The sequence below is a fragment of the Brassica oleracea genome, chromosome C7 (genome assembly GCF_000695525.1).
Source record: "Brassica oleracea var. oleracea cultivar TO1000 chromosome C7, BOL, whole genome shotgun sequence".
Classification (NCBI taxonomy): domain Eukaryota; kingdom Viridiplantae; phylum Streptophyta; class Magnoliopsida; order Brassicales; family Brassicaceae; genus Brassica; species Brassica oleracea.
The window spans coordinates 35,750,931-35,751,670 of NC_027754.1; positions in this window are offsets into that span (position 1 = coordinate 35,750,931).

The following is a 740-nucleotide window of genomic DNA, read 5'->3' on the forward strand; positions in this document are numbered from 1 at the left end:
TACCAAAGGATGTGGTACCTACCAATTACAGACATATTGAAAAGATTGTACCAATCATAGCATACTGCTAGAAAGATGAGATGACATGCCGAGCATACTCAGACGGATGGTGAGATGACTCATCCATCAGATGCAAGAGCCTGGAAACATTTTAACAAAGTACATCTGGATTTCGCTAGCAATAGCCAGAGTGTGTATCTCGGATTATGCACATATGGATTTAGTCCATTCGGAATGTCAGGGAGACAATATTCATTGTGGCCAGTCTTTCTTACGCCATACAACCTGCCACCGGAGATGTGCATGCAACGGGAGTTGCTTTTCTTGACCACATTAATACCTGGTCCGAACCATCCAAAAAGATCTCTGGATGTTTTCCTACAACCACTGATAAAAGAGTTGAAGGATTTGTGGTCAACAGGGGTGAGGACGTATGACTGTTCAACGAAGACGAATTTTACGATGCGAGCGATGCTTTTGTGGACCATAAGTGACTTTCCTGCCTATGGGATGTTGTCTGGAAGGACTACACATGAGAGATTAGCTTGTCCATATTGTAATGGAATGACATATGCGTTTCAACTGAAGAATGGTAGAAAGACAAGTTGGTTCGATTGTCACCATCGATTTCCTCTCATTGGCCATCCGTACCGAAGAAATAAGAATATGTACAAAAGGGTTGTAAGAGACACTCCTCCTCCATATCTAACTGGAGAACAAATTGAAGCGCAAATCGACTA